This window comes from Desmodus rotundus, chromosome 3, assembly GCF_022682495.2.
Source record: "Desmodus rotundus isolate HL8 chromosome 3, HLdesRot8A.1, whole genome shotgun sequence".
NCBI classification, from domain to species: domain Eukaryota; kingdom Metazoa; phylum Chordata; class Mammalia; order Chiroptera; family Phyllostomidae; genus Desmodus; species Desmodus rotundus.
The window spans coordinates 62333933-62360057 of record NC_071389.1 but is presented as its reverse complement, the minus strand read 5'-3'; the positions used below and the strand labels follow the sequence as shown (position 1 = coordinate 62360057).

Genomic DNA, 26125 nt, shown 5'->3' with positions numbered 1-26125 from the left:
GATTGAATTTTTTCTGTTATGGCAGGAGATATTCAACAGAAGTCCCAAGGAAATAGAAAAGGAATTAGCCACATGATAGTCCCGATCCTATTGCAACTGATTTATTTGTTCTACACAACTATTAATAACTCATTCTTGGGGCTTGGACTCATATTTCAGGACATAAACTCCACTGAATTTTTAATGCACAATGCTTCAAATTTTTGCTATATGTGTATATCATTTGGATCTCATATCCTAGAAAAAGTGCAATTAAGGCTGTAGTACATATATCAGATTTGGTTGTATATTCTTTGAAATTTTGGCTATGACTTAATGCTTGATGTACAATGGCTTTTCCTCCTGCAAGCCTCATATAGCATAAGCTTCTGAAATGAAACATTTGAGTTTTTAAAAAAATCATTTAATAAGTCAAAGATATACCACAGGGGGCTCAAGTTCCTGCTGCTCACTCTAGTTCAGCAATATAAGTCAAAATATACACATATGTACACATACACATCCAATTCAGAGTCATAGATGCAGCAGTAAAGCTGAGAAAATCAGTTTTGGCTTCAGAATAGATAACTCAAGCAGTAAGTTCCCCAGAGTGTCAGAGAAGTAGGCAGAGTTCCTGGAAAAAGCACTGTTCTAATGCATTCTCTCTCTCTCTTCGTAAACCATCAGATCTACTTCTTACTCCACAGCTGTCTTTCAGGGTTGGCTGACTTCTTTAACAAACGTCTGTTCTTATCTATTGTCAAATTTAAAGCATATTGGATATTCATAGTTCAAAAATCTAAAAAACTATCTTGTGTATATACTTAAAAAAAGAAAAAATAGGAAGATAATAGGAGGTAAAACACAGCAATATATAGATGTCATCATTCTGGGAAGAAGGAAATTATTTTGAGTAATTAAAATAATTATTAACAGATGATTAAAACAGTAATTAACAGACTACTATAAGTTCATCTCTTTCATGGGCCTACATTCTTTTAATCATTTTTAAGAAAATCTTCCTGGACCGAATGGTGTTCACCTGCTTTTTCATACTGAGAATACAGAACTAATTGATCTTTCATTATCTTTAAAGATTATTATTATGAGCTTGGATTGTTTTGTTGTAACTTCAGTTACAGATGATATGTGTACGAGGGAAGACCATGTCACCTTCTTACTATCAGTGGCTTGGGATCCTTTTCTCCTTTTTTATGAAGCCAGGTTAAAGCATACATGAGCCATGTTTTTATTAAATACTCAGTCTTCCAATTGTTTTCTCTAATGTCTTTGGGACTTTATGACTCGCAATCACTATTCAGGCATTGTCACATTGTCTTTGCTTTCTGCACTTCTAGTACAAGGTCCTGAATGCTGTCTGTGCCCATTCGTCCTCCTCACCTGTATTAAATTCTTTCATGGGGCTAAAGACGTAATCTGTACCCTCTCAGGAGTTGATGCAAGGTTGTTTTGGGAAGTAGGACCCAGTCCAAAGATTGTAACTACTTGATCGTAAGAATACAATATGTGGGCAGTCACATACTAGGCAACACTTCTATCCAAGTTTTTCTCAACATTAAACTTTTAAAAGAATTGCAGGTCCAAGAATTTAAAATAGTATGTTTAACACTATAGCACGCCAGGAAAGTTTCTGCAGGAATATTGTATAAGAATTTCCTCAGATAAAAAGTCTTTTTTTTATTGTTCAGTTGCAGTTGTCCCCATTTCCCCCCCATTACCCTCTCCCACCCTACCCACCATTGTCTGAAAGTAGACTTTATCCTGTAGGGAGAGATCAATGATTTTAAAGCAAGGGAATGAAATGACCAGATTTGTGTTTTTGATGTGCATGTAATAGCAAAGGTAAAAGAGGAGAGAGGGAGAGGTCACAAGACTACAGTCTATTTAAGAGGATAATACGAAGCCGGAGCATTAATGACAAGGGCCTATGGCAATAAAAAGAATGTCTGCTTCAAGAAATAATTAGGAAATATAATTCACAGCGCTTCACCACTCAGTTCAGTTTATTCAGTTTGTATTAGGGAGGAATAGAAAGACAATTTTAGCATTTCTTGCTTGAACAGTTGGGTAGAATGTGGATCACCTTTCTAAAAACAGATTCAAAAAGGAGGATAATGATACTCAGATGGGTGTAGATGATGCCTTGGCTTTGAATTTGTTAGAGCTAAATAAAGTGCTTGTAGGACATATAGGAAATTAGTCTCCTAAGTGCATGGAAAACTGGAGGCCTGAAACTCAGAAGAGAAGAATGAACTTGAGATACATGTTTGTACAGTCATCCACATAGGGCTATTAGAGGAGGCAGTTGTAAGAGGAGAAATCGTTTAGAGAGAGTTGATGGGAAAAGGTTTGAAAATACTAGGCCTGGATACTCACCCTCAGAAGGCTACATGCCGTCTCTGCCTGCAGTGCACTTTAAGTTTTAAATTGACAACATAAGGCATTAAAATAAACCTTGGCAACTTATACAAAGAAGAAAAAATCACAATTGGAATTACAAAATATTTGGAACTGAATGAGAACAAGTCACTATAAAAACTTGTGTGTTGCACCTAAAGCAACATCTAGAGCAAAATTCACAGACTTCTCTACAAAGCAAGGAAAATGAAGAATAAAGGAGTTATGCATAGCACACATGTAGGGATTTGTTTCAAAGGGATAAAGAAATAGCAAGGTAAACTGTTTTCTCTGTAAGTAGGCAACTAAATCCCAAGAGTAAGAGGAATGTGTGTGTGCAGAGGGAGGGTACTTGAGTTCTGTGGAGAGTAAGCAGGGGAATGTCTGGGAACTAATATCATAATTATTATTATAATTATAAGTGTGTTAAGAACTCAGCTGAGATTGAAAAGCCATTTTCCCAAAATATAGCTACAAATTCCTGTAAATTTTATTGGAATTGGATTGCAAATTTGAGCCTGAACTTTCTGCTCGCAAAAACAATGAAACATGATCAATGATACAATTCCCTTCTCCCTTGGATAAAAAGGTATTAATTGGTCAAAAGAAGGGCAGCAATTCATGGTATTGTATGATTTCCATCTGTAAGTGTAGACTGATATCATAATGCCAAAGTACAATTTAGTAAAAGTAACTATAATAAAGACCAAAATGATGACACCTGAGTATATACTTCTGTGATAACTTCTGTGAGTTATTGGATGATAACACGTTTCAGTTAACATCTGTAAATTTGGGATTAATATCTTATAAATGAGAATTGAGGAATTAGCCTCAGTATCTCGAGCAGATTACTTGGAGTTTCTTTATTGTGAATGTTGTGATGTAGTCACATATTTAATTTTATCTTTCTCTAAATGGCTTATCAGTTGTCCCAGAAACACTTCTGAAGCAATTTGTCTTCGCTTCAGTGATTTTAAAGTGCTACCTCTATCATATTCTAAATTTCCATGGTTCTCGGGTCTATATCTGGACTTTGTCTTCTTTTCCATTTGAATGGTTGCCTGTTCCTGTACAAGTATCACATTGCTTTAATGATTGAAGTTTATGGTATTTTTAAATTTTATTGAGGGATAACTGGAAATATTGACATATATAATTATGTATATATTTATAATGTAATTATTATATACACACACACAAACATTCACACACATTGTGGGATGATTACTCCAAAGAAGATAATTAACACATCCGACATCACACATACTTAACTTTTAATATTTTTTTTTGTGGTGAGAATGCTTAAGATCTATTCTCAGCGACTTTTAATTATGTAATATCATATTTTTAGCTGTAGTCGCCAGGCTGTACATTATCCTCAGAACTGATTCTTCTCACAACTTAACACTTGTACCCTTTGACCCGCATCACCCCTTTCTCGCTCCCTCCCAGCCCCTGTCAACCGCCACTCTGTTCTCCTTCTGTATGAAATCAGCTTGTTAAAAAGTTTTTTAGATTTTATGTATATGATAACATACAGTATTTGTGTTTCTCTGTCGGGTTTATTTCACTTAGTATAATGCCTTCCAGGTTCATCCATGTTGTTACAATAGTAAAATTTCGTTCTTTTTAATGGCTGAATAATATTCCACTGTGTAAACGCTGCATTTTTTTTCTGTTGAGGGACATTTAGGTTATTTCTATATCTTGGCCTTTATGAATAATGCTGCTGTAAACCTGGGGGTGCGTATATCTTCTTGAGTTAATATATTTGTTTTATTCAGATAAGTTCAGAAAAGTGGAATTGCTGGATCAAATGGTAGTTCTATTTTTAACTTTTTGATGGTACTTCACATTACTATCAACAGTGTACAAGTATTCCCAGCCATTGTAACAGGTGTGAGGTGCTATCTCATTTTGGTTTTGATTTACATTCACCTGATTATTGATCATATTGAGAACCTTTTCTTGTACTTGTTGGCCACCTGTGTATCTTCTTTGGAAATATATCTATTCAGATCCTCTGCCTATTTTTTAATCAGGTTGGATTTGTTGCTGTTGAGTTTTATGAGTTCTTTATTTTGGATATTAACCCCTTCTCAAATATATGGTTTGCAAACATTTTCTTCCATACTGCATGTTCCCTTTTCAATTCATTGATTGCGTCCTTTGCTGTATGGAAGCTCTTTGGTTTGATGTAGTCCCACTTGTTTATTTTAGCTTTTTGTTGCCCATGTCTTATCTAGGAAATGACTGCCAAGACCAGTGTTTAAGAGCTTTCTGCCTATTTCTTCTAGGAGTTTTACAGTTTCAGGTCTTATATTTAAGTGTTTGATGCATTGGAGTTAGTTTTTGTGAGTGGTGTAAGATAGTGGTCCAGTGTCATTCTTTGGCATGTGTACATTCAATTTTCTGAATACTGTTTATTGAAGAGACTCTTCCTTCCCCATTGTGTGTTCCTGGTGCCCTTGTCAAAAATTAGTTGGCTGTATGTGCATGAGTTTATGTCTGGGCTCTGTATTCTGTCTCACTGATCTATAGCCAGAGCAATCCTGAGAAAGAAGAACAAAGTTGGAGGTGTCACAATTTCTAATAACAAGCTATATTACAAAGCTATAGTAATCAAAACAAAGTTTCCATACTTTAAAACTTCATTTATTTTGGTACTTTGGTACCATAAAGCCCTTGTACTTTATTGTATATTTTCAGTAGATTCCACATATGAGTGAAATCATATGGCATTTGTCTTTCTCTGACTGGCTTATTTCACTTAGCAGAATGTTCTCCAGGTCCATCCATGCTTTTGCAGAGGGTAAAACTTTCCTCATTTTTACAGCTGAGTAATATTCCATTGGGTAAAGGGTATCATAGTTGTTTTATCCACTCATTTACTGATGGACACTTGGGCTGCTTCCTTATCTTGGTAATTGTAAATAACACTGCAATGAACTTAGGGGTGCTTATGATCCTTCAAATTAGTGTTTTGGGTTCCTTTGGCTATATTCCCAGAAGTGGGATTGCTGGGTCAAAAGGCAGATCCATTTTTTATTTTTTGAAGCAACTCCACACTGCTTTCCACAGTGGCTGCACCAGTCTGCATTCCCACCAACAGGGCAAATGGGTTCCTCTTTCTCCACATCCCTGCCAGCACTTGTTGTTTGTTGACTCATTGATGACAGCCATTCTGACAGGTATGAGATGGTATCTCATCGTGGTTTTAATTTGCATTTCTCTGATGATTAGTGATGTTGGGCATCTTTTCATATGTCTATTGGCCATCTGTATGTCCTCTTTGGATAAATGTCTTTTCGTGTCCTTTGCCCATTTTTTAATTGGATTCTTTGTTCTTTTGGTGTTGAATTTTATAATTTCTTTATAAATCTTGGATATTAACTTCTTATCAGGTGTATCAGTGAATATGTTCTCTCATTCAATGGGTTGTCTTTTTATTTTGTTGATGGTTTCCTTTGCTGCACAAAAACATTTTACTTTTATATTGTCTCATTTGTTTATTTTTCCATTGTTTCTCTTGCCTGAGGAGACATATCAGAAAAAATATTGCTATGAACAACAATGTTTGAGATTTTACTGCCTATGTTTTCTTCTCAGATTTTTATGGTTTCGAGTCTAACATTAAGTCTTTAATTCATTTTGAATTTATTCTTGTGTGTGGGGTGAGGAGATGTTCTAGTTTCATTTTTCTGCATGTATCTGTCCAATTTTCCCAGCACCATTTATTGAATAAACTATCTTCAGCCTATTGCATGTGTTTGCTTCCTCTGTCAAATATTAATTGACTATAAAAGCATGAGTTTATTTCTGGGCCTTCTGTTTTGTTCTATTGATCTTTGTATGTGTTTTTATGCCAGTACCATGCTATTTTGATTAGTATGACCTTATAGTATAGAATATTATGTAGCATGATTCTCCCAACTTTGTTCTTCTTTCTCAAGATCACTGTTTTTGAGAGGTCTTTTGTGGTTTTATATAAAATTTTGAAATATTTGTTCTAGTTCTGTGAAATACATCATTGGTATCTTGATAGGAATTGTGTTGAATCTGTAGATTACTTTGGGTAGTATGGACATTGTAATGATGTTAATTCTTCCTATACATGAACATGGTATATATTTCCACTCATTTATATCTTCTTCAATTTCTTTCTTCAGTGTTTTATAATTTTCCAAGAACAGGTCTTTTACATTCTTGGTTAAACTTATTCCTAGGTATTTTATTCTTTTTGAAGCAATTGTGAAAGGGATTGTTTTCTTAATTTCCCTTTCTGATAGTTCATTATTGGCATATAAAAATGCAGTTGATTTCTGGTCATTAACTTTGTATCCTGCTACTTTACTGAATTCATTTATCAGTTGTAGTTATTTGGTGGAATCTTTAGGGTTCTCTATGTCCAGTATCATGTCTTCTGTAAATAATGACAGTTTTACTTCTTTGTTTCCAATTTGGTTGCCTTTTATTTCTTCTTCCTGTGTGATTGCTTTGGCCAGAACCTCCAGTACTATGCTGAATAAGAGGTGGAAGCAGACATCCCTAACTTGTTCTTGATCTTTAGTGGAATGCTTGTATTTTTTGCTCATCGGGTATGATGCTGGCAGTGCCTTTGTCATATATTATCTTTATTATGTTTAGGTATGTGGGTATGTTCCCTTGATTCCCACTTTGCTAAGAGTTTTTATCATAAATGGATGCTAGATTTTATCAAATGCTTTTTCTGCATCTATTAATATGATCATATGGTTTTTCTCCTTCATTTTGTTTATTTGGTGTATCACATTTATTGATTTGAGAATAATGTACCAACTTGCATCCTGGGAATAAATCCCATTTGATCATGCCATGTGATCTTTTTAATGAACTGTAGTATTCAGTGTGCTAATATTTTGTTGAGGATTTTAGCACCTATGTTCATCAGGGTTATTGGCCTATAATTGCCTTTCTTTGTAGTGTCTTTTGTTTAAATTTTAAAAATGTTTTTCAATTAAAGTTGTCCCCATTTCCCCCCATTACTCTCCCCTACCCTAGCCACCCCACCTTCCACATTCAGTCCTCCCCTCCGTTGTCTCTGTTCCTTTATACATGTTCCTTGCCTTGACCCTTCCCCATCTTTTCCCCATTATCCCCCTCCCCCCTCCCCTCCTGGTCACTGTCAGTTTGTTCTTTATTTCCATGTCCCCGATTCTATTTTGCTCACTTGTTTGTTTTATTGATTAGGTTCCACAATAGGTGAGATCATATAATGCTGGGACATGAGAGTCTTCCCTCCTCTTTAACTTTTTGGAATAGTTTGAGGAGGAGAGGTGTTAGTTTTTCTCAAAATGTTTGGTAAAATTCCCTTGTGAAGCCATTCAGTCCAGGGCTTTTGTTCGTTGGGAGTTTTTGATTTCTGTATCAATTTCATTAGGTGTAACATGTCTATTCAGATTCTGTGATTCTTCCTGATTTAGGTTTGGGAGATTGTATGTTTCTAAGAATTTATCCATTTCATCCAGATTGCCCTGTTTGTTGGCATATAGTTATTCATAATATTTTCTTACAATCATTTGTATTTCTTTGGTGTCAGTTATTACTTTCCTCTTTCATTTATGATTTTATTCATTTGGGTTCTCTCTCTTTTTTATTTTTATTTTTTGATGATTCTGGTTAAAGGTTCGTCAATCTTGTTTATCCTTTCAAAGAACCAGCTCTTGGATTCATTGACCTATTATATATATTTTACATTTATTTCTGCTCTGATCTTTATTATGTTCTTTCTTCTACTCACCTACTCACTTGGGGCTTTGTTTGTTGTAAATCATCTTAGCTTTTCTTTTTCACTGTTTTTCTTGCTATACTTGCATTCTTGTTTTTCCATATAAACTTTACCATTGATCTATCTAACCTCAGTAAAAATAGTGTTATATTTATTGGGTTTCCTTATATTCATAAATTAATTTAGGTAGCAGTGACATTTTTATGATATGGAATGATCCTCTCCAAGAACAATGTATATCTTTCATTTAAGTTTCTCTGTGTGTCTTTCAGAAATATTTTCAAGTTTTCCACATAGAGGTTTTTGTATATATTTTTATTAAATTTGTTCCGATTTAATTTTCTGTTGCTATTGTAAATGGGATTTTCTCTACTCTTGTATTCTCTAATAGGTTTCTCTGTGTGTATGAAGATTATTGACTTCTGAACATTAATTTGACATCCTGCTACCTTAATGGTTTCTTTCCTTTGGGTTAGTCTTACCGTTGATTTTCTGCAGTTTTATAGATGTACTCTCATATAACTTTCAAATAGAGCATTTTAGTTCTTCTCCATTCTCATGCCTTTAATTTAATTCTCGTGTCTAATGGCATTGTGATACCTCTAGTACAATGTCTAGGAACTGGCGGTAGTGTGCATCCTTGCCTTGTTCCTGAACTTAATGGAAATACTGTAATGATTCCTCGTGAAGTAAATGCTGGCATTAAAATTAAAATATGCACATATTTTATCATGTAAATATTCATCAGTTTCTATCTCTTGATGTTTTTAAATTAAGAGTGGTTGTTATAGTTTGTCAAATATATATATTTTGACAAATATTTTCAACATCTAAGGAGATAAGTATATTTTTCTTTTAGATCTATTTATATAGAGTATTATAATAAAGGTTTTTCTATAACTATTTTATATAATGACTGTCTATATAATTTCTGTATATTGACTATTTCTGTATAATGACTGTTTTCTGTTGCATTCTTGAAGAATTTTACTTGATCATGGTCTGTTATTTTCCTAATCTAATGCTAATTCTACTAATATTCTACATCAATATTTATAAATGATAATTGGTCTATAGTTTCCTTTTTTTGTACTTCTTTAACAAGTTTAGGTGTCAATATTATATTTATTTCATCAAAATAATTAGAAAGTCTTCATTTTTAGTGCCATGGCATACTTTATGAAACATGGGGACTATCTTATCAGTGAAGCTTTGGTGGAATTCCCCTGTGAACCCATCTGGAATTGATGCTTTTTTATGGGGTCTTTTCTTTGTGACATAATACATGGTAACCTGATAACTTTATTGCTTCTGTGGATCTGTGGAAATTAGCCTTTTTAAGCTTTCTATCTCTAATGGGGTTAGCTTTGTTAAATGGTTATTTCCCTCAGAAATGATCTCTTTTATCTAGGTTGTCAAATTTACTTTCATAAACTCGTAAACCTGCAAAATATTCTCTTACAATTTTTAAATTTTTAATGGTTATTTCCCATGCATCATTTTATAATTTAAAAATAATTTAAATATCTGTGCTTTTTCCTTTTTTCCTTAATTAGGCTTGATTTAGTATGTCTAGTTTGCTATATTTTTTAATCTAAAATTTTTATTTATGTTTTTTTCTTAGTGTCTTGTTTTATCTTTATTTTTTCCTTCAGTTTCTTTTGGTTTATGTTGTTCTTTTTCTTTAGAGTTGACAATTTAATTTATTTTAATTATTTTATTTTTATTCCTGAAATTAAATGCTATGATTTTCCTTCTGATCACTTTTTAAAAACGCACTTCATAGATTCTGGAATGGAGTATTTTTATTGCAATACTTTAAAGATGTTTTGTAATTTCAGTTTTTATTTCCTTTTTCACCCAAGAGTTACTTAAAAAGGAATCTTAATATTTCCAACCTGGAAGCCCGTTGGTTTGGACTTTGTTAATAATCCCTGATTTTATTGTATTGTTTTCCAAGACTGTTGTTCTGTTTTGGGAACTTACCAGTCTTGTCTTTGTGACATAACATATGATCACTTTCTGTGAATGTTTTATATGCACTTGATGGGAAGGTATGTTTTCATTACCAGATATAAAGCTTAATATATAATGATTTTTGTCTTTCTTATTGACTATATTCTTTAGGTTTTGCTATATCTTCACTTATTTTTTTGGCCTAATTGTTCCGTCTGTATTAATGGGATGGACTATGGCCTCTGTTCATCCAATTGCTCTTTGGGCCACTACTGGTACTCATTTCTCCCATCTTCACTTTCCATTTCAAATTTTCCTCATCCTCAGCTATCACTTCAGAAGGTTTGGGTGGCTTATCAGGTGGTTTAACTTAAATCTTCATTCCTGAAAAATGTGAACTTTTGATAGGAGTTCCACAAGGTAACCAGTGTATGACCTGAGTTCCAGGTATAACCCTCCCTGCCCTTTCTGGGTAAAGCAGTCTTGCCCTCCTTTTGCTTTTCAGTGTCAGTTAACCATGCCAGTAACTCCTCCTTCTGTTTGCTCATACCTTGCTTGAAAAGTCCAAAATGCCCTGGTAGTAGTTATAAGTTTTAATTTAATGGGAGCTTGGTGGTGTCTCCTGTCAAGAGAGCGCCCTTTTAGGTAACAGCATATCCGACCCTGAATAGTCCAAGCTCTAAAGAAAGGGGAAACACAAGCTCTTAACTAAAATGCTAGCTTTGGGAAGATGAACTGCTGATACTTCCAGATTGGAAGAGGCCCACATGAATGCAAACTGTTTTTGATTATCTTTTTTAATTATGAGGAAGAAGAGTTCATTTGCTAAATCAACTGACTACAAGCCATGTATCAGAGGGCTTCGTAATCTGCTTTAGTAATACTACATCTGACACAGTTGGGGCTGTGGTAGTCGACAGTCATTCTTCAAAATCCAGCTGCTATCTGTGGGAGGCAGTCTGGCGAATAAATCGATGCTCTTGTAAGAGACCACCACCTGTACATAGTTTGGATCTTTAATGGTGGCACTAATCTCTGACATTCTGTCCACACACAATATGATTGGCAGTCATGTAAATGTGAATCATTGGCTGATTTTTGGAACCTAACTACAGGAGTATCCTTGTCTTGTAGGCTCCTCGTTTGACAATCCAGTTCTAATTATTTATTTGTTACAGAATTGTTGCGATACCTATCATGTTACTCATTAAAAAATGCTGAGGTTGTTTAGGTTAGGTCCTGACTTCAAGGAGCTTATGTTCAATATAACCAACATTCAACTCCAACTACGTCAAAGCCTCCTCTGTCTTTTCCACGAATAGCAAGATTAATTTGGTTTGATAAAGTAAAATATTTTAAAAATCAGGTCATTTTTAAAAGTCTAGAACCAGTATGGTCATCAGAGAAAACTGTAAAATAGCCAAAAAAATTATTTTCCTTTGTCTCTCCATTCTATATTCTTTCCCTCTGTGGCATGAGTTCTTGTTTATTCTTTGTTTATTTTAGATAATACATGTCTCTTTTTCTTTCCATATTTTACCCTTCACATCAGAGCCTGTTTTTAGAGAAAGACCTGATAAATGTATTTCAATCCAAGCATTAAATGGTTAAAATGTCAACACTAAACACAAACCTGGAACTAAGGCAGCAAGTCCTGAATTTGTAGAATTTTAGCTGTCATTTAGTGAGCAGGGGGAAATGTGTGGTTGATAAACTTTGATACTACAACAAGACAGGCCAGTTTTTTTCTGCCAGTTTTGTCCTGTCTTGTAGGTAGTGTAGATGGCCACTAGTATGGTACGATTAATTTAGTTTGAAAACCTTAGATCTTAATAAAAAGTTTGTGAAAGCAAAGCATTCAAGTTTTTGTTATTTGCCATTTGCATCAAAGAAAACTGTTTATCTTTAAAGATCATCTGAACAAATGTCACTTCAAACCACTTCAAAGTTTTTCTTCTTAATGTTTTACTTATTCTAGGCAACTTATGAAATTTCTATAACAGGGAAATAAATATATCTCTGCATTTAACTCTTCACAGAATTAAAACATTATATGTGTCCCAATATAAAACATCAAGTGCTTTAAAACATAAGATTAAAAATTTTTCATACTGGTTCTTTTCTTTTATTGAATTTATTGGGGTGACAGTGGTTAATAATATTGTGTAGGTTTCAGGTATACCATTCTAGTACATCATCTGTATATTGTATTATGTATTTACTACCCCAAGTCAGGTCTCCTTCCACCACCATTTATCCCCCCTTTACCACCTTCTACCTCCTCTCATGCCCCTTTCCTCTGGCAGTCACCATACTGTTGTCTGTGTACATGAGCCTTTTTTTTTCTTTGTTTAATCCCTTCACCCTTCTCCCCCAGCCCCCAGCCCCCTCCCTTTTGACAGCTGTCAGTGTATTCTCTGTATCCATGAGTCTGTCTCCACTTTGTTAATTAGTTTACTTTGTTCATTAGATTCCACATATAAGTGAAATCATAAGGTGCTTGTCTCTCTCTGTCTGGCTTATTTCACTTAGCATAATAGTCTCCAAGTCCATCTATACTGTCGCACAAGGTAAGATATCCTTCTTTTTTACAGCTGCATAGTATTCCATTGTGTAAATGTACCACAGCTTTTTTACCCACTCATCTACTGATGGGCATTTAGGCTGTTTCTAGCACTTGGCTATTGTAAATAATGCTACAATGAACATAGGGTGCTTATATTCCTTTGAATTAGTGTTTTAAGCTTCTTTGAGTATATTCCAGAAATGGAATCACTGAATCATGAGACAGTACCATTTTTAATTTTTTGGGTTAACTGCATACTGATTTCCACACTGGCTGCACCAGTCTGCATTCCCACCAACAAACACAAGAGTTTCCTTTTCTCCACATCTTTGCCGACACTTTTCTGTTGATTTATTGATGATAGACATTTTGACAGGTGTGAGGTGATATCTCATTGGTTCTTTCTTAATAAGGACACATGGCAAATGCCATACAGGAATCTTTTCTATTTTTTTTAAGCATAATAGTCTTGAGCACTAACCCATGTTTTCTCCCAATGCTGGCAGCAAACCATCTTCAAATGTGGTTGCAGGATAGTTAAAATGTTTGTTGATTCAGCTGTTAATCTCCCTTTGCTACTTTGCTACAGAGATTGCCAAATAGTTGAATTTTGGATGATATTCTTTGTAAGTGAGCCAGTTGTTTACTACAAAAATGAGCTGAAATCAATAATCACACAGATACCAGTTGCGGCCAAGCAGTGGGTCCTCTTTTTCCAGCAGGGTGGTCTTCCTTAGAGACAAACACTGAAGTTCATTTGGAGAGTCTGCTCACACCAAGCAAAGGCATGCTTCTCGTTGCCCATTTTAGCACCTTATTGACTTAGAATAAGCCAGCCTGTGGCCAACCACATGAGTTGAATAGATCTTAGTGCTAGTGGATTCCACTCACTTAAAACTATTACTTTTCTTGTTATCTTTTATCACTTGGGTTTGGTTGAGTAATTTGGTATTTTTAGTTACTCAAAAAGTAGTTCTGAAAGAAAACACATGATTAAAGCAGTCAATAAAAATTTCCTGTTGTGTGTAAAGTTGTACCTAGTAAAAACTGTAGGATAGATACAAAAATAGATTATGTGTTAACTTGGGGAAATTATGTGTTAGCTGGGAAAACAAGGTTTATACCTATACTATTAGACAATGGTAAAGGCATTATGTGAGATTTAAATAAGTAGTTATAGTTGGGTGTTCATGGAGAAAGTAACATGAGGTGGGAGAATTAGGGAAGGAGGATGGAAAAGATGTGGACGAATAAGTGGCAGGAAATGAGGAGGGGCTTTCAGGCAGGGTGAGTCACATGAGCAGAGCCTGGGCTTGTAGGTAATGTGCATGTTAGATTTACAGAACAGTGAGTAAAACTTACTAGCCGATACAGATTCCTTATGTTGCTATGGAGTGACAGATGAGGTTATAAAACTATGTTGGTGCCAAATTGCATAAGACCTTAGATTCCAAGCTATGTGGGAGGCAGAGCATTCAGAAACTCAGTATTCAGGCCTGATGTCACAATTCTTGTATTGGGAAAAATACAGATCCTGCCCCACATACCCCAAGTGAACTAGTCAAAGTTTTATTGATTTGCCTGGTTTCTTCTCATAGTGCTCACAAGTTTCTGTCCTTTTATACCTAGTGTAGGTGGGAGTCTCTGTAAGGGGACAACATCTTCTGCCTATCCAGGATGGATTTTAGTACTATTAGTTACTGATAATAGTACTCAATACCTTTGTTAAAGCATTGTGGGCCTCAGGTGGGGAAACCTTTTCACCCAGAGGAGAGTTTGTTACACGTAGGGCAACAGTCTTTGAATATACCTCGTACTTTCTGTTCCTGGTACTTGGCCTATAGCCATTTCCCCCAATTACTCATCTTAACAGACAGTAAAGTAAATGACCATTTACTGCCTGGTTGGCTATACAGTTTGGTTAACATGTTCACTGTATATTGCCACGGACTTTCCTCAGATCCCGTTAATCATCTGATAAGGCCCTCATACTCCCTCTTCCAGAAATCCATGTCTATCAGTATCACATCCTCATCGCCAGAATGGTCAGAGGATGTGAAGGATCTGAGATTTTGTCCTATTGGCAGGCCAGCAAGTTAGCCTGACAGTTTTACAGACTCTGGTAGAAGACACGACACTCCAGGAACAGAGACAAAGGACAACTGATACTCAGCTGAAGCGGTTTCCAGAGCATGAACGTTTTTGCACTGACTCACTGAGCCTCATTCCCGTGGGGCAATGTGAAGAAGGCTAGATGACGTTTGTATGGGGAGTGCATTGCAATACATAAGAGGATCTTTGACCTTAGGGAAACTGAATCTTTTATAATGAGCAATTATGAAAACTAATGTGTTCCAGGAAGAGACATAGTTATATGGACAGCAAGCATCCTGCTTTTTGCGGCAGGGGGAGACACTATCTCTAATTTTGCTATACAAAGATCCCTGAAAAGGCTATATTCCCTAGACTTATTGGGGAAATCACACTGTAAGTTATATAATATCTAATCATGATGCTATACACCTAAAACTAATATAATATTGTGTATCAACTGTAATTGAAAAATACATTTTAAAAATTGGAAAAAGTCCCTGGAAAGACAGACTGGGACAATGAATGCAGCACCTCATTTGCGTAATGTGGATGAATGCAAGGGACTGTGGGCTGTAACGCATTGTTAGATGTTGGTGGCATGAAGATGGGTAAGGTAACACTCATTTTCTTTTATGAGCTCACATTTTATTGAAAAAAATAAACCCTTAATTATAATATAGTGCAATTAGTGCTAAATAATCATATTAACAGTTCTGTAAAAGAACAATCTACAGATTCTGACTAAGGGGAACTGGGAAAGGCTTCACAGATCATGCTACCTTTCAGTTGATAACAAATTGTACAGTGAAGCAACCTGGGACAGGGAGTTAAGGAAGACTTCTAAGAATCATGTTTACTTGAGCAAAGACTTGAGGAAATATTAGGGATTTATCAAGTGGAAAGGATGTTCCAGCACAACATATGTGGGGAAGCTACGTATATTTAAAGAAAGGTCATTGTTTTAGTCAAGTCTGTTTTAATTAAAGTGACAGAAACATAATTCAAACTGTTTGAAGCAAAAAAAAACAAAAGTCAGGATTGGCTAATATAATCAGGAAGCCCAGCAGTGCAGGTGCCTAGAGGTTGGCTGCACACAGGAGCTCGATGAATATAACCAAGGCACTCCATCTCTTGACCGTACTCATCTTCTGGCTTCATTCACAGGAACACATTGTGGAAAAAGTGACCCTTGGGACCTCTAGGCTTCCATTGCCCTCAGAGTTAGCAATCTTAGCAAAAGGAAAGCATTATTTTTTTCTTCCAGCTCCAGGAAAATCTTTAAGATGGACTCCAGCCAGTCTGGCTTGGATTACATGATCATATTTAAATCAATCACAACTGCCTTAGCACTAGAATATTGTAATCGGCAAGCTTTGGGTCATTTACCTACCCCTGGAGACTGGGACAGGGACCAGAAACACATGGACTTCAAATTAGGGGAGAGTAGTTTCTCAAAGAGATGGTGAGCAAATTAAAAAAAAATGCCTTCTGCAGGTTACTTTGTCATCCAATATCTACACTTATCCTTCTGCCCGTTTATACAGGTTTAAAAATGACCTCTGGTAACATAGTGCAGCTACCCACACAGTTGAAAATGCACTCTCCTTCTGCAAAGGAAGATAACCCAGTGTGCTGGTCAGTTATTGCTTACAGTTCCAAGGCTAGGTTCTTGGAAAAGGGTACATTGTTCTCAGTGAGGCCTAGATATAGGTCTATGTCTCCATTAACCAGTATATAATTTTAGAAGGAAAACAAGATAGCCACAACATTTATGGGGAAAAAAAAAAAGAATGGGAAACAACACACAGTGGCCCAGGCCCATAGCTGTGCATTTAGAACAACAGTAGGTGATTGATACATGCTAGTTCCTCATAACAATATCAATCAGCAGTTTAAAACCTCCTAACTTCCACTCTCTGGCACAAACACAACACTGAAAGGGGGAAAATCTGAGTTAGTTTCCAAGAATATACATTTTATGAAGCCAGGGAATATTTTTGTTCCCTAGTGTATGTGTTCAGTGCCAAGAGCAATGCCTGCCACGTAGTAACTACATGTTGAATGAGTGAGTTGATGTTCTTAACTACTACACTCATGACAATTTGAAATGAGTCAAATATATGGATACTGAATACCTAAAATGGTATTTGTCCAAAGGTAAGCACCAAATCATCGTCATGTTATTACCTTTAAAACAATTGGAAATCTGAGCTTTGCTGATTTTTATCTGGAGACAAGACCTCTGAGGATCTTCAGTTACTCGCTAACTGTTGTCTGTCAAAAAGCAAGTGATTGTCGAAAACACCCAAAGCCAATTACCTTTTTCGTTTGGCAGTTTTATTGAGCTGTAATTTGTACATAACAAACTGCATGTATTTATACAATTTGATAATTTTTGACATTATGTAGAACTCATGAAAACGTCACCAAAATCAAAACAGTGAACACATTACTCAAACCACAAAATTTCTTTGTTCACTTTTTCCAATTTTCCCTTTCTATTCCTCATGTTCCTCCCTTCCCCAGTCCACTACTGATCTGCTCTTTGTCACCACAGGTCATCCAAACCTATGTATCAAGTAGTGGTCAAAATAGTTTATTTAAAAGTTATAAATATCATGTAACTTTGTGTGGATTTCAGTAAAATAAATGTAGAGTTTGCAATTGACTTTGTAGGTTCTTTTAAGAGTGACTTCAAACATACTGTGAATACTATTTACACAAAATCTTATTTGATAAGAAGAATGTATGCTTGTAATCATAAGAAATCTCACTGTCTTCGTTGTTGTGGATTTTCTCCGCTGAGCTTTTAGGATACAACACATAAATGGAATTCAGCTGTGCAATTTTTACTGCTCAAATATATAGAATTATAAAAAAGGGAAAATATAAGCATAGCAATAATCATTTGCAAAGATTTTCAGCAATATCATAATTTTTAAAATCTGATTTTTAGATCTAAAACTGCAAGAGTTAAAGAGAACCAGATACCTACATGAATTCTTTATATTACATTTGTTTTTCCAGAAGCTCACATTTTCTGTTTATGGCTTTCTCTGAGGAGAGAACAGTTTCTTAATTTGCAGTTGCACGTTTCCTTGTACTAAAGTTTAGTTTCTATAGTTTACTGGGGAAGTGAATTTATTACTTTTACCTTTTTATTTTTTATTTTTTGCATTAACTTTTGGATGGATTTTTCGCACTCGGAAAAGGTAATTTTAATCATTTTTTAAAATTACTTTCCTACTTGGACTTACCATATTACTGATATGGTATGTCCTTCCACAAATGCTAAAGAACAGACTCTTCGGATTATTTTTTGGATCTGTGTCTCGTGCCGAATTCTCCCCTACAGACCCTCTCTCCCTCTGGGTGCATTCTTTCTTGTTTGCATATGTGAAAGTCAGTCCTAGATATAGAAGCTATGTTAGCGACTGTGGGTTGTTTATTTTTTCACTTTGTTTTCTTAGGGTAATATTTGAAACTTCATAATTGAAAATAAAATTGTTCAGTTTTTCTTTAATTTGGTCATCTAGTCAGTCCGTCAAACATTTACTTACTAAATGTACTGTACGCCCACCACCAGACTAGGCTCTGCAGAACTTTGCTGTCTGGGAAATCATAGTTCATACGTTGCCCTATCTTAAATGATTTATTAATTTAATCTTTTCTTGATATGACTTTTTTCCTAAAAGATATATTAATTTCTGCTTCATTCACACTTATAAACTACTCAGAAGATATATTAAGCCAACTCATATTGAGCTCTTGCATATTTAAAGCACAATGGATATAAAAGTGAATGAAAACTTGAAAATTTTTATAAGAGTGAAAAGGCCTAAATGCCACTCTTATCTATAACAACCATGTATTTTAAAGCTCCCTTATAAAATAGCAAAACATTTAAATTTCCCAAAATATTTATTTTCAATATATTGTTATAATTGAACATACTATTACCACTCCAAAATAATTCAAAATCTGAACTTCACTGATTTTATATGGGGAAAAGTTCAACAAATAAATTTTATTTTTTCTCTGAAGGTCTTTAAATTGTTAAAAATGGTTGCCTATCAAAAACAAATGATTGTCTAAAGCACCCAACACCAATTTCTTTTTTACAGCTTTGATGAGGTATAATTGACATAGTTAAGTAGTTGCATTATAAAATAATAAGATGAATATATTTGAATTGTGCAGTTTTATCATTGTTCATGTATGTATGTACCATCACCAAGATCGAGACAGTGAACATTCTGTCAAACTCAGCAGTTTCCTTGCTCACCATTTGTAATTTCTCCCTTCTGTTCTTTTTGCCCCTGCCCTTTTCAGGCTACCACTGATCTGCTTTTTTGCCACGATAGATTAATTTGCATTTTTCTGAAGTTTTTATTTAAATAAACTCATATAGTGTGTAAGCCTTTATTATGTGAGCTCTTTTCTTCAGCATAAACAAAGGAATGCATTTGAGGCTCTTCCAGGCTGCCACAGGCAGGTGGTTTTCATTTTACTGACACAGCATTATTACTTTATTTATTGGATTTATTTATTTTGTGCATTGTTTATCCATTTGAACCAGTTTTTTTTTTTACCAAAAGGACTATAAATCGCAATAGAAAATAGACACTTTATCACTCCTATTGAAGAACTACTAATGTGCTTAATGTATGCCATAGAGCATTATAGAGTTACTTTATTTGGACACTCGAGCTTCCAAACTTCTGAATACTGCCAGAATAAGAACAACAGTATTTTACTTTTATAATTTCCCAGGACACTAATGGAATCTGCTAGTGCTTTTGGCTCCCAGGTTTTGCTTTTAAAAAATGCGTGTGAATTAGTCTCCAGCCTTTAGCAATTAGGGAATAATAAAACATTGTTTTTACTGGAGAGAATGTTGAGTCACTCACTCTTCTCTGTGCAGTAAACAGATGTGAAGGGTCCCAAAATAGAAGACATGCTTTTACTTCTTTAGGCTACTACTTCATTTTTTAAAATCCTCACCCAAAGATGTTTATTTCTTTGAGAGAGGGAAAGAGAGACAAAGAGAGAAACATTGATGTGAGAGAGAAACATCGATTGGTTGCCTCCTGTACGCACCCCAAACAGCGATCGAACCCACAACCTAGGTATGTGTCCTGACTGGGAATCAAACCCACAGCCTTTTGGTGTGTGGGATGATGCTCCAACAAACCAAGCCACCCGGCGAAGACTAATTTCTACTTCTTGATAAAAATTAATGATTAAATTATTTCTGTTAAGAAGGCACAAGATGCAGGATATAAAATCTACATAAAAAGATGAGTTGTGTTTCCATACACTATTAACAAACTATAAGAATGAGAAATTAAGAAAATAGTGTTATTTACAATTGCATCAAAAAGAAGATAATAACTAGGTATAAAATTAACCAAGCAAGTGAAAACCTATACATTGAAATCTATAACATTGATGGGAGAAATTAAAGAAGACACTTGTAAAGGGAAAGATATTCCATGCTCATAGATTATAAGAATTAATATTGTTACTATTCCCATACTACCCAAAGTAATCTACAGGTTTCAGACAATCCCAATCAAAATCCCAATGGTGTTTTTCACAGAAATAGAACAAACAGTTCTAAAATTTGTGTGGAACCACAAATGACTCCAAATAGACAAACCAATATTGAGAAGAACAAAGCTAGAGGTATCATGCTTCCTGGTTTATCAGCATAAAAACAGGCACATAGATCAATGGAAGAGAATAGAAAGCCCAGAAATAAACCCATCTATTATATGGTCAATTATTCCATAACAAAGGAGCCAGGAATATACAATGAGGGAAAAGATAGTCTCTTCAATAAATGGTTTTGGCAAAACTGGACAGCTACATACAAAAGAATTGAAACTAGGTGCCCTTTTTTACACTATACAGGCATACCTCATTTTCTGTGCCTTGCCTTACCGTGCTTCACAGCCGTAGGGGATTTTACAAATTGAAGTTTTGTGGCAACTCTGCATAGAGCAAGTCTATTGGCATCATTTTTCTAGCAGCATTTGCTCACTTTGTGGCTCAGTGTCACATTTTGCCACTGCTTGCAATATTTTAAACCTTTTCATTGTTATATTTGTGCTTGTGATTGGCGATCTTTGATATTACTATTGTAACTATTTTGGCATACCACAGACCGCACGCATATAAGATAGCGAACTCAACTGGTACATACTGTATGTGCAGACTGCTCCACTGACCGGCATTCCCCAGTCTCTCTCCCTCTCCTGAGACCTCTCTATTCCTTGAGACACGACAATACTGAAATAGGCAAATTAATAACTCTACAATGGCCTCGGAGTGTTCAAATGAAAGAAAGAGTCACACTTCTCTCATTTTAAGTCAAAAGCTAGAAATAATTAAACTTATTGAAGAAGGCATGTTAAAAGATGAAATAGATAAAAAGCTACTAGGCCTCTTGTATCAAACAGTTAGCCAAGTAGTGAATGCAGAAGTTCTTAAAGGTAGTTAAAAGTGCTACTCCAGCTACATCTGTAACTTTTTCTAAGGAAATGAAGCGTGTAACATGTTAAGGTGTGTTCCTCTGTGACATTTTTATTAAGATTTGTTATTATAAATTTATTTAAAAACCACAATAAATAAATAAATAAAATTTAAAAAAGATAAAAATGCTACTCCAGTAAACTCATGAGTGACAAGAACGTTAAACAGCCTATTGTTGATACGGAGAAAGTGTCGGTGGTCTGGGGAGAAGATCAGACCAACCACAACATTCTCTTAAGCCAAAGCCTGATCCAGAGAAGACCTCACTCTCTTCAGTTCCCTGAAGGCTGAGAGTGCTGAGAAGGCTGCAGAAAAGTCTGAAGCAGGCAGAGATTGGTTATGAGGTTAAGGAAAGAAGCCTTCTCCATTACATAAAAGTGCGATGTGAAGCAGTATTGATGTGGAAGCTGCAGCAAACACAACATCCTGGTAACACAACATCCATTCTGCAGCCCATGATCCAGGAGTGTTTTTGACTTTCAAGTCTTAATATATAAGAAATACATTTTATAATGCTGTAGCTGCTTTACATAGTGGTCTCTCTGATGGGTCTGGGCAAAGTAAATTGGAAACCTTCTGGAAAGGATTCACCATTCTAGATGCCATTAAGAACATTCATGATTCATGGGAAGAGGTCAAAATACCAACAATAACAAGAATTTGGAAGAAGTTGATTGCAACCCTCATGTATGACTTTGAAGGATTAAGACCAGCAGAGGAAATAACTGCAGATGTGGTAGAAATAGCAGGATAACTAGAATTAGAAGTGGACCTGAAGATGTGACTGAATTGCTGTGATAAAAATTTCATTGCTATGAATTTCATGTTAAGCCTTTGACAGACGAAGAGTTGCTTCTTATGAATGAGCAAGAAAGTGGTTTCTAGGGAATATACTCCTGGTGAAGAACCTGTGAAGATGGTTGAAATCACAACAAAAGATTTAGAATGTTACATAAACTGAAGTTAATAAAGCTATGACATACAGCTCAATAGAAAAAATTGACTAAACATTATTGAAAAATATATAAAATAAAATATTATTCAGTCTTTAAAAAGAAGGAAATCATACCATTGTGACAACATGGATGCACCTAGAGAGCATTATGCTAAGTTAAATGGGTCAAACAGAGAAAGACAAATACCGTATGATCTTATTTACATGCAGAATCTAAAACAAAAACAAAACTTAAAAACACAAAGAACATATTGGTAGTTGCCAGAGATGGGAGGGGAGGGCAAAATGGGTGAAGGTGGTCAAACAGTACAAATTTCCAGTTATGGGTAGGAAAGGGTAAAGGGGACCAGTGTATGGTGATGGAAGACAAAAAAGTAAAACAAGTAAGTCATGGAGACGTGCACACGATGGCACAGTAAATAACACTGTATTGTGTATTTGAAAGTGGGTAAGAGAGGAGATCTTAAAAGTTCTCATTACAAGAAAAAAAAGATGATATTTTGTGGTAATGGATGTTAACTAGAATTACTGTGATCATTTCCCAGTGTATCCATATATTAAATCAATGTGTTTTACACCTGAAAGTATTATAAAGTCAATTATATCTCAAATTTTTGAAGGCACCGGAAATCAGGCTGCTTTCTCTTTTTTTTCACTTAGCTATTGTGCTTTCAACTGTGATGTGGTGACTTAACTGAGATAGTGAAGCCCAATGGAGGAATCACTTTGACTTTTCAATGTTTTCCAAATTATTTTAAATTAAAATGAATTAGAGTTTTCTTATGAGATGTTTGTGTTTAATTTTCTTTCTGTATACTTTCATGCCAGCATAATTTTTTAATCAAATTATAAAATCAAGGAACATGTATAAAGGACCCCTGGACAACAGGGCGAGGAGGGGGGAAGGGAGGATTGAATGTGGGTGGGGGGGTGCATGGGGCAGTGGAGGATAATGAGGGGAAAATGGGGACAACTGTAACTGAACAACAATAAAAAATTATAAAGTCTGAATGACACAGTTTTTATCTTCAGTCTGTAAGTTCTCTGAAAGTTTGCAGCTTGGAAGGATGGCCATGTCTTGTCATTTGATTTACATTTTAAACAGTAAGTTTGAGAGTTTAAAAAATTACTTTATAGACACATGTTATTAGAGTTTAGCTGACCCAGCTAACTCCGATTTTTATATTTAAAAATTATTTAAAAGATAAGATCTCTACTTGGTAGTAACCCAAATATAGATTTTTCAAATAATAAAAATGTCTCCTAGCCAAGTTTTAGACATTGTTTTATCTCCTTTTAATAACTGTGATGTGTTTCTGAACTTTTAAATAAAGTCTTAATTGTAAAATATTCAACTTACATGATTATATTATAAGATCAGATTTGTTGACATCTTTTGTCTCCTGTTCCCCTGGTTTTGGTATTTTATGTCTTTTTTAAATACTCTATCACTGTTATTTTAATGTTCAAGAAAGCAAATATTCATGCATATACTCACTTCAATGACTTTTTTCACACTGTTTTATTAAAAACAAAGACACAGAAAACCATATAAAACAAATGTATGTCACAAACAGTTTATAAGAAAAACACTCTGGTAACTACCACACAGGTCAGGACTAAAACTGCTAGTTACTCCAGAAGCTTTTATGGATCCCAGCCCATCCACAAGCCTCTTTCTTCTCCCAACAGCAAGCAGTTCCTCTTTTTTCTTTTATGGCTTAATCATGCAAGCGTGCATCTTTTTAAAGAAATAGTTTAGGCTTTTTTGTTTTATTGCTATGTCTTTCACTCTACATGTTCTCTTCCCATTCCCTTTTTTCCCCCTTATAGTTTAGTTATTGAAGATCCTCAGTTGTTAATCAAGTGGGAGGGTGGAGGCAGGGGAAGGAGGTGGGTTCAGATGGGGTGGGGTGGAGGGATAGGGAGAAAATGCAGACAACTGTAATTGAATAACAATAAAAGGTTTTTTTTTTTTAAAAAAAAGGTCCTCAGTTGTTTAACCTGTAAAGTTTCCCGCAGCCTGGATCTTGCTGATCATTTCGTGGTCCTCTGTATTTCCTGGAATTGAAAGTCACATACAGAGGCCTGACCATGTCCAGTTCTGTTCGTTTGTTTGGGCAAGACTATTGCTGATATTGTGTTCTTTCATCCGGAAGCACATACTGTCTAGTTATCTTTCCTTTTTTGTGGTGGTAGTAATAGTTGGTTACTAAACTGCCCAGATCCATTGGATCGTTTAGGGGATTGCAAAATGGTGATGTTCTTGCTCTATCATGTCTTTTTTTATTTATTGCCTGGAATGCATTCCTTCATGTGCTGTTTGAGTAGTGTTGGTACAATATGTATTAGAAAGGTAAATGCTTGATTCTTCACTTGTAGAGTACTAAGTTGGATCCCTTTCATCCTCTAAACATACATTTTTTTCTTGTAAAATTATGAACTTAGAAATTTAAACATATTTGACATGTTTTTATCCACTGCAATTCTTGTCATTGAAGTTCATACTGTTCCATATCTGGCCAGTGAGGTCCTCTCCAAGGTCTTAGAGTTCTTTTAACAGAGCTCTAGATACCTTTCTCGCTTTCTGGTATGACAACGTGTGCCAGGCTCATCTGAAGGTCAGCCAGAAATCACGAATCTCTCTGTGGAGATGCTCTGAACCGGTGGTTGTAAACCAGTATCAAAGGGATAAAAGTAGCCAACAAACATGTTGTCCTTTTTTCCCCAGAAGAAACAACTATTCAACAACGAAAATCTATTTCTCAGCACTTACTCTGTGCCAGGTGGTGTACTAGTTATTGGAAATACGATTGTTGCTAAGACATAAAACTGCCCTCAAGAAGTTTGCAGTCTGATGAGGAAAACATAAGAAGCCAAAACACTACACTGAGTGACTTTGTAGGACCAATAGCGTGAGAGCTTTTACGAGGGACCTAACTCAAGATATGGGGGACAAAGAAAGATTTACAAGTAAAATATTATTGTCTTTTATTTCAAACATAAGCCTTTTGGGTGAAGAAAGATAAGGTAGAATTATTCAAGGCAGAGAAGGCAAAGGTGAACTTGATGTCTTTTACTCAGAAAAGCAGTCAGCAAGTCTGTATGAAACATGTTCTGTTCCCAACTTTTAGAAATTTGATTCTGTAATCAGTCTTCTAGTTACCACTGCCTTTTTTTCTGCCAGAAATGTTCCCAAGTAATGTTTTTTTTCCACAAAATCCAGGTTTTAAATTGGAGTGAAGACATATTTGTCCTAATCTGGACTGAATGAGTCAGTGTCCTTTCTTTTGATTTTTCCTTCCAAGATGACTATTTCAGAATCAACTTTTTTATTCCCTTTTACTTGTGATAACTTTTATGACCATCATATTTAAACCTCCGCTGACCTACCTTTTCTAGCTGGCATTCATATCTAATTGGAACCTTCTTTACTTTTAAAGGTGCTGATTCTTGAACTTGTCTTACTTTGTATTCCTTTGTCCATGTCCACAGGAAACACAGAAACACCTTCATCTGTGACAAAATACAAGCAAAATTACACGCAGCAGCTTATTGTCATTAGTAAAACTGGTCATGAAAAATCTAATCCCTGGGTGTCCCATCAGCCTCATAGTTGCCTTCAAAGGGCCAAAATAACTTTAGAACCAAGCACAGGTGGCAAACACAAGGCCCTCAGGCCAAATCCGGCCCCCCACCTTGTTTTATCCGGCCTGGCACCTTGTTTCTACCCAGCGGCAGCGCCGAGCTCCTTGCCCCTAGTTAAGGAGTAGTTACATTCATACAGTCCTAAAATGACCCATTCGGCCCTTTGAAGGCAACCTTGAGGCTGATGTGGCCCCCGATGAAA

The 26125-nt window shown here is 35.5% G+C and overlaps 1 protein-coding gene across 1 annotated transcript in view; it reads left to right on the top strand.

Annotated features, from left to right (window-relative positions):
* Nucleotides 1–26125, top strand: part of COL24A1 (collagen type XXIV alpha 1 chain) — a 307987-nt gene that overhangs the window by 94228 nt on the left and 187634 nt on the right. The window lies entirely within an intron of this gene.